We start from the raw sequence: 17029 nt of genomic DNA on the forward strand, positions 1-17029 counted from the left end.
CCACTGAGGGAGGAGGAGGTAGAAACCGGGAGTGAAGTTAAGCCCAGGAAGAAGGGAGGGGTGGGGGGAGGTGTTTTAAGATTTGGTTTTATTTCTCATTGCTCTACTCTGTTTTCCTTGATAATAAATTAGATGAATTTTCCTCTAAGTTGAGTCTGTTTTGCCTGTGACGATAATTGGCGAGTGATCTCTCCCTGTCCTTATCTTGACCCACAAGCCTTTCATTATACCCTTTCTCCCCTGTCTAGTTAAGGGGGGGAGTGATAGAGCAGCTCTGGTGGGCACCTGGCCTCCAGCCAGGGTCAACCCACCACATTCATGTCTTGCTATTTCAGAAGGAAATCGGAGGCTCTACTGAGGTCAGCTCCAGGAAATGAGCCACAGGGAGATGATGCCGGAAACAGGCTTTATATTTAGTACTGAGTCATCCACGTTATTAAATTTGAAAGACACAAAAAGTGGGTGGGGAGAGGGGATACGCGGGGGGAAAAAAAAAAAAAGGAAAAGTTATTCCCCTGAGATCACAAACAATGGGGACTCCAGGGTTGGGTGGCTTTTTTTTTGTAAAGGGAAAAAAACCTAAAGATGACCTGGGAACTCTTTGTGCACTTTCACTGGAAAAGCAGTTGCCAGATCTGCTGCACTTCCCAGGGCAGAAGCCAGTGCCAAAAATGCTACAGGGGTTTGTGGTACCATTGGGGTTTGCTCCAGTCAGTCCTGCAGGCAGGTCTCGGGCCTAAGCAACATACCACCAGTTCTGAGGCACTTTTCCCATCCTTTCTACTATGTCGTCTTTGAGCCAAAACAGAGGCTGCTGAAAGGAACTTGGAGTGGGGAATATTTTTAAGCCAGCTTTGCAGCTCCACCAAACCCACCATGAAGTATACCTTGCACCTACCATGCCCCCAAAGAAAACACTTTTCTTTGGGCAATTACAACTGCACGAGGTGAAGGCTGATGAAGACCAAAGCATGCAAAGAGGAGCTGACCTGAACACACAGTAAAACTGCACCCAAGTAGGGCAGACATCACTGCAGGCTGCCGTCCAAAGGCCACCCTGTCCTTCTTCTCCCCCTCTGCATTTCAGTCCCCCCATCCCAGCTCGCTGTTGGGTCAAATGGACATCAGCACAGGGAAGGAGGGCAGAGCAGAGAGGGACCACCCTCGCACACCACCCCAGTTAGACCAGCTCAGCCGCACCACAGACCAGGCCACTGGAGAAAGGGTAGCACTAGGTCTGGTAGGAGGGTCCTGCCGGCACAAACATACTTTTCCATCTTTCACCTCAGCTGCCAGGTCTGTCCATCACCCAAGCTAGTCCTGACATGGCTTAGCAATCCTCTGCTCACCTGGAGAAGATACTCCAGACGACTATCCACCTTAAGTCACTACTCAAGGAAACAGTGCTTTATATTAGAATTGCACTATTGCAGAACACAAGTGACTGTTTGCCCAAGATTTCTGAACAGGGAAGCTGGTCTGATATGTTTTCTAACAACATCCACTTTAGATACATTTACAATTGAGAAGTATAAAGCATTTGTGTGGACTGCATCCTCATGGAATAAACTTCAGATTAATTTGCAAAAGCTGCAGTTTAATAGGAATGTAGTTCTTTGTACTAAGGCCTTTTGACATGCAGAAAAAAAAAGTTTTGAGACACCAAAAAACAATCTTAACTGCAAATTGTACCACAATAAAAATTACCTTTGTTCACAAGTGGTTCATATTTTCATACAAGTCCATCATAAGCCTTTTCACTTTCTGTCAATGATAACTACTCTGCAGCCTGAGCAGCAGCAACAGCTCTGAAGTTTGCAGCTACTTGAGCCAGACTTTTCCCCTGAGAACACTCACTTTCCAAATACTAAAACATAAATACTGTTACCAAAGCCAAGCACTGTACCTCATTTTGATTTAAAAAAAAAAAAAAATCAACAGCAAACAAGAGCTCTACCTAATGCCAAGCACCACCAGTGACTTGCCTACAGAAGCAGCCTATTAGATTACTAATAAAATTGGTGTAATCTTCAAAATAAGATAAGAGCAAGAAGGATGTGGCTCAAAAAATAAATCCATGCACTGTGGCAAGACTGGCAATTATGCAGAACCAGAGGTCAGGAACTGCTTAATATCTTCTACCTATCTGCAAGAAGAGGCTATACCACTGCAGTCACAGCCTGCTCCCACCAGCAAAGACACATTTATTTAGCCAACTGTTGACCACTGCCCAGACCAGTCTGCTTGCTGCAAACCAGGGAGGCTGAGAGAGACTACCACTGGGTGGCTCTTCAGCCCCACACAACTCATCTGTGGGTGACCTCCCACTATCAGAAAGGTTTCGATGCTGGGGAGTCAAGGCAAAGCTGGTAGTCACAGACCAACCTGGGCACAGACCAACCATATGCCCAGCCCAGCCTAAGAAGATTTTTAAGGAGTTATTGGTATCTCATCTGGACGTCCTGCCAGATGCTGGAGGTAGAAGATTTTGGCACACAGCTCATCATGTTTTGCAAGTGGGTCTACAAATTCAGCTGTGTAGAACTAGTCCACAATCTCTCCTCAAGGGACCCTGAAGCTTTTCCTAGTATTTAGCTCATGCCTGCATTTGTTGGCTTCCCCCCTAACTGCTCCTTTTGTCTCAGACTGTGACAGAAAATCTGCAGGATGGGCCTGCTGGAGAAGCTAACTTCAGGGGCTCCCAGGACTATTGAACTCTTTTCAGATGTGCAGAAAGGTGAGGTAGAGCTGGATTACCACTCACACATACACTGCAAGTTGTCACCCATAGCCTTCAGGTCCCTAGAGTGCAATCTTCACCATACAGCTCATTACACTGTTAATTAGTAAGCTGTCTCACATTTTCCGGCCCATAAAAAACAGCTACTAGTAGCAGACTAACCTCTATGCTGTGAAGTCAGTCTTTGCTTTGACTGCAGATTTCTTAGACTCTCGAGTCTGCTGCTGCTGAGTTTAATGCTTTATGAATTAGTATTAAAAAACAAACAACCCCAGACCAAAAACAAACCTCATCCATCCAAATTAAAAAAAAAATTAAAATACATCTACAGATCCTAAATAAAGCCAAGACTAAGCAAGGCATGCTATTTGATAGAAGGCACAAAGCAAGTTTGGAGCTCAGGCAGGAGGGGAAGATCTATAGCTGGAAGCAATAACACCACAAGGTAGGACATGGATAACAGCAAAGAGGTCCACATGCTGATCAAGAATATTAGCTACAGTGTTACACGTGAAAGGGCAATGAACTAAAAGAAAGTGCAATACCTTGCTATGTGCCAAGTTGATAACAACCCAATGCACAAAGCCTTAGCTGCTGAAGTGAATTATTGACTGGTACTGGTTGTAATGGCTCTTGCATAACAGGGGGTTTCAAGGCCATGAGTACAGGGCAGAATCTTATTCCATTTCATGTGTTTCCACAACCTCTTTATGTAGACCTTCAGAAGACAGGGAGCAAAGTGACCTACTAAAACAACCCTATATAACCCAGAAAAAAAAATTATAGATATACCCCTTAGTGAAGGGAGGCATAAAAGGTCTTGCCATTAGCGATGGATCTAACTGAAGTAGGCTGGGTGCTGCCAAAACCATTCATCCAGGAGAGCTACACCAACTTCCAGGAGCTTCTTAGCTGGGCAGAAGCAATGTACATTTTTCAAGTTTTCAACAAGAAGTCTGACTATGCTGCCTTTGCTTGAGCATTTGGTTTATATAAAATGGTGGCAAGAACCCAGCTGGAAGTTACATCAACAAGAATGTTACAAAGGGGTGGGCAACAGAAGGGCAGGGGCAAGATTGCACTGGAACCTCCCATCCATGTCCCCAAGGAAAGCTTAGTCCTCATCTCGGCCAAACAGTGCAGAAAAAAACAGGCTAAAGTTTAGGTCAGACATTAAGGCCACTTATTCAAAATATTTTCAGTTTTCAGAAGGCCCCACTTCCCCTCTCTCCTTATGGAAAGGTGAATTCTACCTAAGTAAAGACTCACAAACTTGCTTATTACTTCCAGGAGCACTGAGAAACACAAACAGATTTGTAAATGTATTTCCATTTGTTCTCTATTGACCTCCTTCAAAGTGTCGCTACCTCAGAAACAGTTCTTAAAAGCAGGGCCTACCTTCTCCGTGCTTGTCTGCACAATACCAGTCATAACAGCATAACTTTACATACACCTACAACACCCTATGTATTCCCTAAAATAAAGTCCTCACGATCCATTCTTGGAGGCAAGACATTTTGTGCAGAATTCAGGAAGAAAAAGCTTAATTGCAATATTGCTTTGGAACTCACTTCCTTTATTTCTGTGACCAGCTGGAGACAAGCACCTTGTTGTATGCTGGGTCAAGGAAATGTTTAACTACAGGATTTATAGTGGGATATATATATGTATATACCACTGCAGCTGCTCAGCAGTTATACCAGAAGGCAAACACTGGTTTAACCCAAGGAAAACATCAACAGGCTGGAGCATCAGCCTGCTTATTAGCGTTCTGCTGCAGAGGCTCCAGGGCAGGAGAGCATCCAAGCCTGTCCCTGGAACAAGACTCAGCATCCTGGAATCTCAAAACCACAGCCCTGCTCCAAATCCAAACAACGCTTCACAGACCCTTCCCAGCTGATTAGCAGGAAGGAGCACAAGATTGCAACGGCAACGTAAACAAGGACCCAGGATTTATGATCTGAGACATTGTTTAGCAAGCGACCCAGCTGAAGCCCTGCTTCACAAAATATGAGTGCCAATTACAGGGATGCGTAGCTTGAATTCAAGTTTCCACTTGGTTAGCAGATCTCAACACACTGAAAACTTCGGTGCTCGCCCAGCAGTTTCGCCTGCTGGGAGGGGCTGCGCTGAGCTCTCCCAGAAAAACACGGACAGCAACTGTGGAAATGGATGGGACTTCATCTACCATCCCCATCCTTCCCAGCAGGGCAGAGTCAAAGGCAGCAAGCTCAGTCCTACTGTTTGTGAGAGTAGAGCAAGACACTCTTCTACCTTGTAGCATTGGAAAGACAGTGGAAGAAGCAGATCAGCAATCCCCCTCCCCTGTTATTTTGAGGACAGCCTATCGAGCAGAAGTCCTGGTGCCATGGGCTTCTGCAGTGGGACAGTGCCACTTCCACTAGCAACATTACTGGGGTAAAGACCAATACAAACATTAAAAAACACAAAATCTGATCAAATCTAGGAAGACACACACATTGCTATAAATATGGTAACCAAAGTGCTCCAGTCTTCAGTTTCCGTTGGAAGCTAATGGGTACATCAGAGGTGGGATGCTCTCATGAAGCAAAAACACTCATCTCACCACTCCATGTTGACACAAACTGCGTCACTTGTAGCCACTATTTCTGACACTACCAATGCAGAGTGTTACGTGCAGCACACCTCGCTCGCCCAGTCAGCTTCTGTGATGCCAAGCTGCAAAGATACTTTGAGGGAAAGAGCATATAGAAAAGCAGGACTTTAGCTATAGTTTTCAGATTCCAACACAACAGGCAGGGAAGAACATGTAAATGGCACACAGGTGACCACGCAACCTTGTTTCAGTAAGAACCCACTGCACATCGCCTTCCATCCCAACCATTCTATGATTCTATGATCTAATCCAGAGAGGGTACAAGCTTCTGCTATCCAAGGTCTTCAACCTGCTTTTTAAACGTCTTGTGCATTCAGCTCTGGAGAGCCCCAATTTAATCCCTAACATATTGGCAAAAAATCAGTCCTTTATATATAAATTGAGTGTAGAATCACATGCCTTCCTATTTTCCTTCTAGCATCAAAATACTTTTCATATGTCTATCTTCAGAAAAAAAAAAGCAAGGGAGAACAAGGGGGATTTTTCTTAAGCTTCATTTCCCACCACCTCAATGAGACACAACAATTTCAGTAGGAATTCAAGAGGATGTCCTTAGAGCTCTGTAATTAATTTTTTTTAATTTTTTTTTTCCTAGCAAGACAATCTCCCCATCATCTGGAGCCAAGGCAACAGAAGCAGTTCTATCAAACAAAACTCTGGCAGGAGCTGCACTAACAGGACCCCGATCAGGGACAGGACTACCTACTGCACGCCAGAGGCAAGACCTCTCCAGCTACTGCACCAGCGGTCACTGACACCTCCTGCAAAACACAGCATCCCCCTGACCCACAGCCTCGTTCAGGGCCTGATATTGGAAACACTGACAGAGGACAGCAGCACTTCTGATGTTATTCGGCATTCAGCCCGGCTCATCTCCCAGAGTGTCAGTTTTTCTTCTTTATGCTTTTTCCAAAATCGGTGTTTTGCAGGTTTTTCTTTGCCTTGACCTGACCCTGCAGTGGGCAACGGTTCGCAATGCCTTAAGTTCCTGTACTTATACAATTTTAAAAAGCAGCCTAGTTAGCATTTTTTTCAAGAAAAAATCAGTTTCCTCCAGTAAAAAAAAAAGTCTGTAATAAGGACATAACTGCAGGAGTCAGTTTTTCCACTTTAAGAATTTGAGATATGAACAAATAGTCCCTTGACTCGCAGCTAAAGTAAAAACATGCAGCTGAGTTAGACAAAGGCTGAAGGCTCTATCCCTAGGCTTTGGGAGAAACAAAATCCTTCTAGGGCCCTTCTACAGCCAGTTTCATGACTGTTTACAATGGTTTTAAGAGAGAGACAATATTTCACTTTAAGTTTTTTTACAGTCAAGAATAGAAGAACCAGAAACAGAACAGGCCAAAGCAGAGGCTACAAAAAGTGAAGAGAAGAAGGCACTTCAGAAAGACGTTTGATCAACAAGGTCACGTAAAGCATTCCAGGCCCACAGAGCACGCTAGTCATAAACAGTCATGTAACAGGACACAGGCAAGTCTCCCTGCCCTCCTCCCATCGCACTCCCCTGTTCATATATTCCCACCCCAGCCCTAAACAACTGTAGAGGCTTATGGCTAAGCTGGAGGCTTCAATTGCTAGGCAGCACTGTCTGCTTCCACATCCCAGATGAGCCGCGTGCTGCCTTCCCCCACAGAGTGGGCAGGAGCCTGTGAGTAGCTGGCATTTGCTACCACCCTACAAACCAACTTGCTGCCTCATCCAAGGACAGTGGAAAACAACTTAAACAACACAAGAAGTCAACAGTTGAGGTTCACAAGCCAGAGAACAGATGCCCAGAGCAAGGAGACTCTTGACTCTTACCTTCTGCTATCCCATGGCCAATCACTCAGACTTGCCTGAGAAGTCTGAGAAGACTTGGTTTTGAGACTTGACTTTTCCAATAGGCAGTGGAGGAATGAGATCACCACACCAGATACTGGTCAACCTCTTGCCCTTAATGCTTTTTTTCTGTTTTGTAAGAAGAGGGAGGAGTGTGCAGCTCAGGTCTGGAGAGACAGGAATGAGCTGGAGGCTGTGGGGCAGGAGTCTCCTGGCCCTTGTACTACTCCCCACAGCACTTTGAGCTGAGACATACTTAAACTGGCAGCCTAATGCCTAGTGCAGCCCCAAAATGTTGCTGCTGTTCTTACCAAGCATCAAAACTGATTAACATGAAGGAAAGAAGATAAAAGGCTGTGTTTTTAGGCCAGGATTGCTATCTCCCCTTGAATGCATGGCCTCTAGCCATCAGAGCAGCACACGTGCCCTTTCTCATCCAACTCCCTGCCAAGCTCATACAACCAGGTAGCAGAGCAGTTGTAGGAAGCACTTGCCTTCATTTTCACCTGGCCAGAGCTCTGTCCTTCCTTCCTAGAGCTAATGACCTACAGGTCTGCTGGACCTTTCTCCATGAAAGCACATCCCAATCCAGGAACCTCTTCCACTTCCAAACACTCCCCTCAAAGTAGAGCCTCTGGGTCCCCCTGCCACCCATGAGACACCTGCTGTTGCACCATCACAGGTAATGAAGCACAAGAGCTTCTGCCAGTGTTTTCTTAACAACAGCCTAAGCCAAGATAGGCATTTAAGGAATCAGAAGAGGCCTTGAGTGCTTCCTGCCCCTGAGGCTCAGCCACAGGACATGCATTCATTTCTTCAGCCCATCCAGCCAACTTTCTCCACTAACATGGACAGACCAGGGGCTGTTTCCAGGCTGCTGGACTACAGAGCCTGTGGTCTACAATTTTCAACTCTTTCAGATTTTGCAAGAAATACAGCTAAGACTTGACTCAATATCTATGATAACTACCATGGCTGGCAGTCAGACACTTGGCTGTACACCTCCCTGACAGCCGTCACCTTAGCACTTTTGGATGAATTAGCAGCAAACAGATTTTCTGAGGTATTTTACAGCTGAAGGGTTTCCCGTAGCTGCCAGTGTCCCAGAAACCAAGATGTGAACGTGTTCTGTACAGTTTTCGGCCTGCTGAAAAGAAAGGCTATTTTTAATCCAAGCCTACGTAGGGTGGGGCTCAGTCTCCAACCAGCCCAAAAAGCCACTATAATCCACAAGACCAATGTCTGGCAACCTTTGCTTACAGCCTGATGTCTGTTCTATTTTGAGGATGGGAGGAATTTAGAATAAAAAGATATATAAATCAGAAACAAAGGAGGCTATGAAAAGTCAATAGATGGAAGCGCCAGACTTATCCTGTGTATTTTGGTCCAAACAACAGGGCTCTAAAAGAACACAAATCACAATTACTTTATTTTCTATTTTCTACAGCGGTTTATAAAGTATCATTTATAACACAGGCTGAGAAGAGTACAGCCCCAGTATATTTTGCACAGGAGGAAGAGCCAACCTGTGGCTCCTTGCACAGCAGCGAGACCCTTGGGAGGATGAGGCAGGAAAATGGTCACCAGCCATGGACATACCACCGGGATCCTATACAAGAAGGTTTCCTATCTCAGGCACCAATACAACAGCTGTTGGGACACCTTGTTCTTTTGTTATGTTGGGACTGCAAAAAAGGCAAAGCAGGGCCACCAAAGTGACCTGAGGATTGGAAAATAAGAGACATATTGCTTATTTAGGGTTTATTGCCAACGGGCAACCAACCCACTAAGAGCAGAGATATTTTATGTGCTCTCAGCACCTAAATGAACACAAGATCGCACAGACTTCCTACATAAACATACCACTAGGGTTTATTTGTAAAAGGCACTGTCTCAACTTGGCATTCAAGCCACCTCAACACAGCCATTTGCCCTACCATATTAACCCCACCTTCCTTGCAGTACACTGGTCATTTGTCTAAAAGGGGGTACATACAGCTTCTCTCACTGTCTTCAGATGCCCCTTTAACATCCATCCATAAACTGTGAAACAATCACATAGGCATCAGCATCTCTAGAGGTCCTTCTTCACCTGACCAGAGCTGGATTATTAACCCCACTACAGAAGTCTGCAATTACTGCTCTTGGCAGAATGCAAAAAGGAAAGAACAAAAGAGTCAGTACGCTGGGCTAAGTGGAGGACCAGGAATGATGAACCTCAGGCACTGCTATCACTTTGGTCATGGACTTCTTAGGAAAAAAGACAACACTTAAGCAACATTGTGAAGTTCAACCGAGATTTTCTTAGCATAGCAGCAAGACTGGATGCTGAACACCTCTTAACACTAGATAATATGTTCATGGCCAACATCACTTCTTCCTTCCTTGTTCCACGCGTAAGTGACAGCACCAACTACCTGCTCTCTCATTTCCATCACTAATGGCAGTACGTGATGGGGAAACAGTGAATTAGCAAACTATTTTCACCTTTGAAAAGAAGACAAGACAAAAAAAGCTTACTTCAAAACATCAGAAACTAGGCCTCCTGCAGAGACACTACACCTTATCTTCTCTTGAAGATCACAGTAATAGTCTTTCTTCTCAGCTATGTAGTGGGGACTCCCAGCAGCATCTGTGAGCTGTCGCTCTTTTTACAGGAATAAAAAACCTACTGAAGAGGCAGGAAAAACAGCTGTAAGCATTTCAGAGAAGGAAATGAGACAAGGAGACTGGTTAGAAGCATATGGCCCATATGGATTGACATGAGCAATCGGCAGCAGTTCTAACCAGAGCTTCCCATTTCAGAGAGTTGTCCTGCTCCCCAAGCCCTCAGATGCATGTCAAACCAATAATTATTTTATTTCTTCCATGCCGATTCCCAAACATCAGCTGTGCCCAGGCTGCCGTGGCCCATGGGAATAGTCTGGATGTTGCAGGAGGAGCCAGTTCACCCCCAGGAACATGCACATTGCCCCGTAGCACAGGGTGTTGGAGAGCACGGACCAGCCGGCACAGGGGGACACAAGGAAGAGGACTCAAGGCAAACAGCCCACCTGCCAAGGACGCTGCATTTCCATGGGCAGCAGTTGCCCTTACGGTTCGCGGCTGCTGAAAGGTGGAGATAAACTAACAGAAATCAACTGGCAAAATAAGCAAAAGGGAAAGAATGGCTCTTAACAGCTCCATCTCTGCTGATAGCAGCTCTCCTGGGGACATGGAGGCTGCCTCTTCATCATCATGCCCTCACAAAACCAATGACAAAACTAGTTTTGAGTAGCCCAAGCATTAACCCACAAAACCCAGACGTGAAATACCAGCTGTAAGAGCACACATGAGATAATTCTTTCAAGCAGGCCAGACAGGACTTGCTTGTCATTCTTGGCATTTTTAATCTGTTACCAAGAAAGCCAACAGATTACAGATTCCCAAGAGACTGGTGGATGTCACAGCGACTGAGCGCACTGGCCATGCACAGCACTGGCCACCATAGCTCAGCATCCTGCCCAGGGAGGTCCACACCCCTCTGATGGGAACAGACCTGCCAGGAGAGGGTAGACTGGGCCAAGCAGGCAGTCCTGTTGTCAGGGCAGCTGCCTGTTAGCAGCACTGACGTCAGACGTGCCACCACAGGGAAGAGCTTGATTACCTCCAATGCCACCACCTCTGGATCAAACAGAGTGGTATTAGCAAAGGGAAGGTGGGCATATCCTCTCCTCCCACTCCACTCTCCAGCCCTTTTAAGCGGTGACTTCTGTCTTCCAGCTCCATTGATTCATCACGTTTTCTTGCTTAGCTGGTACGAGAAGACAGGTTGCTCTTTATGTGACTGGCAGATCGCACAGGGTACACCAACACCTTATCACACAGGGTGACACTAAATACCTGAAATCTCAAACACAGCACCTGCTGCCCAGGGTTGGGCTCTGCACCACAAACACTCATGAGTCCCATCTTTTGGCTGTAATTAAATCATCTATTCAATCATCAATTAAAAGGGCAGGCATCCATCACCCTCCATGGGCTGCACGTACTCAGTGCGACAGCACACCCACCCCAGCAGGCGTGCTGGTGCGATGTGCCAAGGGAGACTGGGTAGGCTGGTGGCCATGACAGGAGGATTTCTGACAGCTGGGATTCCGCATCCCCAAGCTGATGGCACAATGTGGCAATGCCACCCAGACAGGCTCATACTTTGCTGGTAAACTGGAGGAAATCTACACCTAACCTAGCCCTTCACTCAGGAAAGGGATGTGCACAAACCAGGAGACTTCTTACAGGCCATACTGCAGTACTCCAAGTGAATCTCACAGCACTGAACGTGATGTAGAGGCATTATCAAAGCCTCTACTTCAGAAAAACCTGATCTAGAGGCAGGAAGAACATCCAGGGCAGGAAACACTAGCCAGGACGGACAGGACAAGCCTGACCCATCACCTACAACTTCAGCACTGAAGAGCATGAATTAGGCAGCTGCTAAGACTGAAGCTGTACTAAATGCTGCTGTGTCTAAGCACCACCCACCCATACCCACTACCAGCACAGACCACACCAGGGATGCCTACTTTTAACGCCCTGCCATCCAATAAATCCAAGAGAGACAGTACACCCATATGGACACCCAAACCTCAGTGTGTGGAGCAGGGGACACAACAGTCATGGCCAGCAGTCACCTGGTTGAAAGTGATTACAGCTGCCCAGCTACCAGCTGAGCCAGCACTGCTCAGAGAACCTCCAGGACAGCTGGTTAGCATCATCTCTCCCAGCCACATCACCCAGAGCCCAAATGTCAGACCATCATCCAACTGCCTTCAATCATGAGATCACACATGTCACCCTTCCCACCTACTCATCTACCAGCAGCAAGAGCAGCAGGTACATCTGGGCTGGCAAAGGGCTTTAATGGTGCAAGCAGGGAAAGCTAATTCTGTGTTAGAGCCTGAATGACTCTCTGGGATGGTCAGAGGGGAAAAAGTCCTTCCATGCACGCTCCCATCAGCAGCGCTGCAGGGAGAGCTCAGCCAAGACCTACTCACCACAAACACAGCCACTGCTGCTTGTGCAATAATCCAATTCCCAAAGTGCCAACAGGAATGTGTGTGCAAATATGTCTACAGATGCCTATCAAAGGGTTTGGGGATCAGGGACAGGAAAGAGAAAGGTAATATTGTGACATTCATTAGAGTAACCCAACAAATACTGATTTAATACAACCTTACATCACCCTCATTAAAAGAGTTGGTATCAGTTTTGCAACATACTTGAAATGAAAAGATATTCAGGAATATTTTGTTCTGCATATGCATTAAGGTTATTTGGTAAACTTTTTAAATTCAGTATTTAACTCTACCTTTCTCACAGAACTGATGGTAGAAGTTTCTGGATTCATGCTTGGATTTTTATGTAATTAGCAACTTTAATTACTCCATGAGCTCAATGTCCAAAAAGATACAGAGAATACTTAATACACAGTAGTACTTAGATAAAAAAGTGCCAAGTATGCAAAGGTCAGTGATTAGTTAATAAATATTAACACATCATATTGTGGCTATTCCCAATATGACAAGAAACAAGTAACTAATAAGTTAAAAATCAATATCTGTTATTGTACTATGCAGGTTGATAGCTTGTCAGTCACATGTTTAAACAGCTGGCACCGAGAAATGAAAATCTGCTTTTCTACCCTGAATTATTGCTCTAACATACACAGAGGCAAGGTAACGTTCAAAGCCTGAACAAAACACCAACTTAAACCATGTTTCTTTTACTGTTTATTGCTACTCTGCGACACACAGATAAAAACCAAGTTGTAGTCACATAAATTTCAGGACTTTCTGCAACCTGCAAAGCAGCACTGTGTCAGTTGACGTCTCTGTCCTTCCTTCTCCAGGTTTGCTTTCTAACTCCCTTCTCAATCTCAGGAGCATCACTGTGTCCCTGCCTCCCAACATGGCAGGTCAAGAGCCACCCTTGAGCACCACTGTCGAGCACCGTTAGTGAGCTGGGACTGCACTTTGCAGGACACTGCTGGATCTAAATCGAACCTGTGCTGGAATAAGGCAAACAGGCCAGACGCTGCTCTACCATCACTTCCTCTGCCACGGGCAGTTCACATGCAAGAAACTCAAGCTAACAGGCCTGTATCTAAAGGACAAATGTCCCCAGAGCATTCTGGTCCACAGCACTCAGCATTTTAAGAAGGAAAGAGATGTAAAACATTGTAACTTAAAAGCAAAAAACAAGAACCCCACACCTGAAAAATGTGCTATAAAGCAGAACTCAGTCTTTGGTTTAGCTGAAAAAACAGCCACTTTGTGTTTCACCACCTATCATTTAATGCTATGTAAAATAGGTTACCAAGAACACAGATAGGGTGTACTTAAGCAATGTCACCAAATAAACTACTACCACCTGAAATATCACCACCAAGACAACCTCAAGTGCTAAATGAAGCTCTCGTAACTGATCAAGTGTACTTGCTACTGATCACTACCATAAGGTAGTGGATTAAAATATCTATATAGAAAGATGATGGGTACACCCTCCCTAAACTCACTGCCAATCACATTAAAAGAAAGGCATTTCTCTTCTCTCAATGCATTACGCTATACATATTAGCAAAGACACAACTCGTGCACTGACGCTCCAAGAAGTGGAGCATTTGCACTTTTACTGCACAAAAGACAGAAACAGTACTTCCAACATGGAGTTTACCTATAAAGCTATTCACAAGGCACTTGGATCACTTAGATCACTGGCAGCTGCTTAAGCAAAATTACTGAATTACTGCCCCAACATCCTTTCCAATCAATCATTGAGTAGCACTCTCATTTGCTTCTTTCAAGTCAGAACTGCTTGTATTTCCACTTCTCCAAAGCCAGTTAAGTTGCTGCACTAGAGAGCCAAGTAAACACAGGAAAGAGTTACTAGAAGATCCCGCATGAGTGGATTCAGCAGCAAACCCATTTAACAAGGCTGCGATTCCTTCACTCACCATCTTAATCTCACAACAATTGAAACCCGGAGCAGAGAATTTAGTAAGAGAGCCTCAGGGGAAGGAGTTCCTCTGCATTTATCCCAAATCCAAGCATCCATCAGCCAAATACCTAATGAAGTCGTCAGACCCCAGAGCCCTCCACGCTGTGAAACTAATCTAGCCAAAACTAGTAAATAGGTTTCTGGAGTTTTGGGCATTCTTTAATCTGGGCAGATGTTTGGCTACTTTATAAGAGGGGAAACTTGGTGAGATTAGATTTGATAAGAGAACAAAGACCCTGCTTAAGAGTAATTCTTTATACCTAGCACTAAATAACCGAGTTTAATAATCACATTATGATCTCTTAACACAGACAAAGAATGAGTAATTCATCTTTCACAAGCAGAGAATTCCTTCAAAGGAGCTTGGTTAACAATCCAGCAACATCCTCAAATTGTTAAACTTTTGGCAAGATTAACAGGCTGTGATAACAGCAGTATTTTGAAAAAGATTTCTTTTAGCAAATTATTTTATAACATACTTTAAAAAAAAAAAGTTATTGAGATGCAAACCAGCAGATCTGGAATTTAACTTCTCCACACAAGGAGAACATACATCCCACAAGGCCATCAAACACCCCCGGGGCAGAAATCAGCTGCAGAATATTGCACCCAGGGGACTCGCCTTGTGTCCACTAATCCCCCCTGAAACACTGCTCTCTCACTGACAAACTACCAGCAGCTCCTCTTTGCACAAGATTTCTTTTCAAAACAGATTGAATTTCTAGACATCATTACGCACAGCACTAACATATGCTGATCTCTGTAACTACTCCCTCTTTATATCCAGGTTCCAGCTGTTGTCTTTAAAGTTACTCTGAGCAAGTCTTCCAGCATTAAGGAGTTTTTCTTCTCAGGTTACCAAGCTCACTGGAGAAGTCACAAGTGTTACTGGTTGAACAATGGCTCCAAGTTGTCATGCAAAAGCAATTTATCTGAGATATCTATTATCTTTTATAGTTTTTTCTACAGACTGACCAAAAACAGGAAACCCAGCTCTCATGTGCACACGCATTCCACTGGGATTGTGTAACAGCAATAACAACCTCAGAGGCTGATTCAACGGCACTTGCTCAGAGCTATACCAACAGCTCTCCTGAAAAGAAATAAATGAGTTCAAGCGATGCCCTGCTTGAAGGTATGGATGCTATTACAAAGCAGACACATGCAGCCTGTCCCAAGGAAGCATTAACTGGAAGTTAGATTCCCATCCACAGGTCTCACCACTATTTCCACTTAGACAAAAACTTACAACTGGAGCACAGTCACGCCTGTAGAGTTTGTTATCTCTGTGAGCATCGGAACTTGATGCTATCCATTAGAATACTTACAGCCAGTGCCAGGGTGCCCCATCCTTTCCTATGCAAAGGAAAGTCTAAAGCTTCATCTCCTGAAAAACTCCCTGCTCTTCCCCCTTTGCAGGCTCCCAACAAGAAGCCATTGTTCGGGGGAGCAGGGTAACACTTCCTCTCCCAGTCCAAATTAGAGATGTATAAAAATAAACCCACACAGCTGTCCCACTACTTCACTTTATTCCACCCTGCTTCAATTAGATGAGAAGTTGGCTCCAATTTCCTCACTTTTTCTGCTTTGGGGAATGCTATCCTGCGCAAAAGATAAAAGTTGAATGCAAACCGATTCCCCTTTTCAGTACTGCTCTGCGGGAAGCCGCAGCGGGAAGCAGCACCTCCCCTCCCCTGCAGCCGGGCTCTGCTCCTACCAACTCGCACAAAGCCCGAAGTTTCGCAGCAGCCGGGGCTTTCGCTGCGCGCCCCTCGCCATCCCGGCCGCGGGGCTCACGGCGCAGCCCGACCGCACCAAACCCCCTAACAGCGGCCACGGGCCAGCGTATCTCCCGCGCCCGCCGCGGCTCAGCCCGGGGGTGGTTTTCCAGGGGACCGAATTAGACAAGTGCCTTTTCCTCGCCGCGGGGAGGCTGGAAGGGGCGGCAGGAGCGCGCCCAGCGGACACGTACTCCGCGTCCCGGCGGGCACCGATGCGCGCTGGGCTCCGCGCCCGCCCCGGCTCCGCACCCGCTCCCCCCCGCCACGCTCCGCGCCCGTCCCGCCGCCCCATTGTCCCGGGACATCCCCCCCCACCCGAAGCGGCGGCGCGGGGACACGCCTGGCCGGGAGCGGAGCCGGGCGGCAGCGAGGGCCGGGCCGGGCCCCGCGGAGCCGCTGGGGACGGTCGGCGCCCCCCGCCGGGATGCTCTTCCCGGGCCAGCGCACCTCTGGACGGCGGGGCGAGCGCCGGCAACCTTCCTCAAGTTGGAGCCGCGCTGGAAGAGCTGCCAGGAGCACTCACCTCCCGTATGCCGACCCGCGCCGTCCTGCCGAACCGTGCCCCAGCCCCGCTGCCCGCGCTCGGCGCGCCCCAGCCCCGCCGCCCCGGTCGGATTGGGCCGTGCACCTGCACATCACGGCGTCCCGGCGCGGCGATTAGGCGGACGCGAAGTCACTCAGGGCGGGGAGGAGCTGCGGCCCCAGCCAGGGCACGCCCCCGTCTTCTGTCCTGCCTTCCCACCGCCCGTGCGTGCACTCCTCCTGTCCTGCAAGCATCTCTTCTTCTTCCGCTGCGTGCAACTCTCCTCCAAGCAGGCGTCCCTTCTTCCCCACAAGCATCCCTGCCTCCTCCTGTGCTTGCATCCCCGCTGCCATGCAAGACTGCATCCTTTCTCCCATGCATGGGCAGCTCTGGCTCCCTCAGCCCTGACACACAGAGCGGCGAGGGGCTCCCTTTGCAATCTGCCCGGGTCTCCACACGAGCAACCCCGCTGGGTGGTGTTGAGGATGCCC

At 46.8% G+C, this 17029-nt stretch overlaps 1 protein-coding gene across 2 annotated transcripts in view; it reads right to left on the reverse strand.

The window, feature by feature from the left end:
• PLS3 (plastin 3) overlaps nt 1-16662 on the reverse strand; it is a 57904-nt gene extending 41242 nt beyond the window's left edge. The window contains exon 1 of one of the 2 annotated variants that reach the window (XM_054840075.1): nt 16539-16662. The gene's annotated coding sequence lies outside the window, so the exon portion shown is untranslated. Of the gene's footprint in view, nt 1-16462 lie in introns of both variants that reach the window. The other variant, XM_054840076.1, reaches the window with a different exon arrangement.
• Nucleotides 16663-17029: the final 367 nt, after the last annotated feature.

Source organism: Grus americana, chromosome 12 (assembly GCF_028858705.1).
Source record: "Grus americana isolate bGruAme1 chromosome 12, bGruAme1.mat, whole genome shotgun sequence".
In the NCBI taxonomy this organism is placed as follows: Eukaryota; Metazoa; Chordata; class Aves; order Gruiformes; family Gruidae; genus Grus; species Grus americana.